A 3,028-nucleotide genomic window follows, 5' to 3' on the forward strand; every position below is an offset into this window, starting at 1 on the left:
GTGTAAAGTAATGAATGATAGTTCTTCTTCTGTATAATTAAACATGAATTCTTATAGTAGTAAATAGTAAAATGAAACAAATTCCAGTTAATAATACTTACTGAATTACTTGGAACACTTCAGCATTAAAAGATAGAAAAGTAGAAAAGACGAAATAATGGCCCACACAAGATAAATGGTTACGCTCACATTAACTCTCCCTCCTCCCCCAAGGAACCTAAATCTTGTCTAGTTCAAGGCTCCACCATCCCAAAAGTGTGGCCCTCAACCTCTTGGCCCAGTAAAGTTGTAGCTGAGTTTTAGGCAATACAATGGAGAAGGACATGAAAAGGAAAAGAGGGCAAAGAGTTTGTGTCGGCGGCCTCCAAAGGCGTGTATTAGTTATCTATTCCATATGACAAATTACCACAAACTTAGCACCTTAAACACAGGTATTTATTATCTTACAGTTTCCTTGGGTCAGGAATACAGACACAGCCTTGCTAGTTCCTTTGCTTAGGATTACACAGTGCTGCAATCAAGATATTGGCTGGATTGCATTCTCATCTGGGGTCTAAGTGGGGAAGAATCCATTTCTAAGCTAACTCAGGCCATTAGCAGAATTCATGTCCTGTGGTTGTAGGACAGAGGACCCTGGCTTCTTTCTGGCTGTTGGCTGAAGGCTGACTTCAGCTACTGGAGGACACAGTTCCTAAAGGCGGTTCAGTTTCTAGAGGCCTCCCACAGTTTCTCAAGGACTTTTGCAGTTCCTTGACACATGAGCACCTGCAGTGTGGCCAGTTATTTCATCAAGCCAGAAAGGAGAGCCTCTAGAGTTAGTCTGCTAGCAACACGGAGTCTTATGTAACATAACCTAAACATGAGACTGACATCCTGCCACCTCTGCCATATTTTATTGGTTTGCGACAAATCACTGATCCTGCCCGCCCTCACAGGGCGGGAGAGGATACAGGGAGATGCCTCCTGAACACCAGGAGACAAAAATAACAAGGGCTTCTCTCATGTCTGTCTACTACAGGAAGGTTCCCAGAAATAATCACACAATCTTCCCTCTTGTACCCCATTAGCTAAAGTTGAGCCACATCTAGCTGGAAGATGCAGCCCTTTTTTCCCCCAGATTGCCATATGTCTTAATACCAATGTGATCATTGTGGAAGAAGGAGAGAGTGAATTTTGGGAGACAACTAGCAGACTGTCTTCCAATCAGAGACCTTCCAATCAGAACTTCTGCAGCAATCCAGTGAAATAAGGAACATGACAGCATCTGGCATAGATTAGTAGGCAGAGGGACAGTAGTTTACTAAAGGGTCCTGTCCCACTGAAAGAGCTTTAACACTTGAGTAAGTGACTACAAAGAGATTTTTTTTTTTTTTAAGATCTTATTTATTTGACAGAGAGAGAGACAGTGAGAGGGAACACAAGCAGGGGGAGTGGGAGAGGGAAAAGTAGGCCTCCCGCTGAGCAGGGAGCCCGATGCAGGGCTCGATGTGGGGCTCGATCCCAGGACCCTGGGACCATGACCCGAGCCGAAGGCAGCCACTTAACAACTGAGGCACCCAGGCGCCCCTACAAAGAGAATTTGTTAGGTTAAGAAAATTATTAGTTACAAAGTGAATCCAATCCTTCAGAAATGTGGTGGTTGCAAACATTGAGACCTTTCTAAACAGGTTATTGCCAGGCTATTAAAATTAAATCATTCACATATACTCTCCACCCTTCACTCTCCAGCACCCTAGACCCTCTATGGCTGTGGCTGTGGTTTTTGTTTTTTGTTTTGTTGGGGTTTTTTGTTTTTTTTTTTCTGGAGAACTGAAGAAAGAAATTGGGTCAAGTGTCATGAGTCACTAAAAATTAGTCCCATAGGTAAGTTTCTCTGACCCTTTACACGCCCTCACTCCTCCCCAGACTAGGTCAGTTTGCTTGATATTCACTCACATTACCCAGTATGTTTCATTGCGGACTTACAGTAGTAAGTGACAGTTATAAGTAATGTAATTAAATTGTGAAATAATAGCTGTGTAATAATAATGTGAAAATCAGGAGGTCAGGGTCTAGCTCACTACTATATTTCTGCAGCGCATTATATATATGTGCCTAGATAGCCTATACGTATTTGTTGATGGTCTAAGCATAACTAATGCATTGGGAAAGCACTGCAATATAATGAAATGAGCATGAGTTTTGGAATTAAATTTCTACCTATCATCAATTTTTTTCTCTCTCCTCCTCACCCTACACCCAACCTACTTCAAAGGTCACCCACCATCAGTGGATAGATTTTGGAACATTACTTCCTAAGCCCGGTTTTCTACTTCTACACAATTATGATACTTTGTTGAGCTCTTACACAGATTACATGACACTGCATATACAAAGCCCCAAGGTGTGGCAAGTGCTCATCATGTTTTCTGTTTCATTGGCATCTCTGTTGCTATTATTGTGCAGAGGTTCTATTATTACTATTTGTCAACATGTAAGTTCTCAGGTAAAGGATTTGTAAAATAGGCACAGACGGATACATATATAAAATGACCAAGTCTGACGTGAAGGAATGATAATATATAGTTTATTATTTGTAAAGTAACATAAATTAAATTGATATGGTTTTCCTGGCTTTGTTTGGTTTAAATTCTATCCTATACTGAAAAACAATAGCTTTCTATATTGTGTTACAGTTAAGATTCTTAACAGCCAGAAAACTGTTGCTTCTAGAGTAGTGAAGCTTGAATGAAAAATATTTGTTACCACCCCAAGCCCTTTAACCAAGTTAAAAATATTTTTTTTGCGTATATACAAAGCTATCATGTTTTAAGTTCTAAATGTATAATTTATATATAAAAGTACAGGCACAACTACTAATGGAATCTTTCAAAGGTTAATTCTTAAATATACTTTACATAAACTGCTTAAGAAAAATAACATTTTAAGATTTGGATTCATTTGTCCAAGCAATACTTATTTATCTTTGCCAGAGGGCTGCACTGTATCCCATAGAGGAAAAATAAAATGATCATGAATCCCAACAATT

This window comes from Callorhinus ursinus, unplaced genomic scaffold (genome assembly GCF_003265705.2).
Source record: "Callorhinus ursinus isolate GAN/ISIS: 27379988/994484 unplaced genomic scaffold, GSC_fseal_2.0 scaffold4, whole genome shotgun sequence".
In the NCBI taxonomy this organism is placed as follows: domain Eukaryota; kingdom Metazoa; phylum Chordata; class Mammalia; order Carnivora; family Otariidae; genus Callorhinus; species Callorhinus ursinus.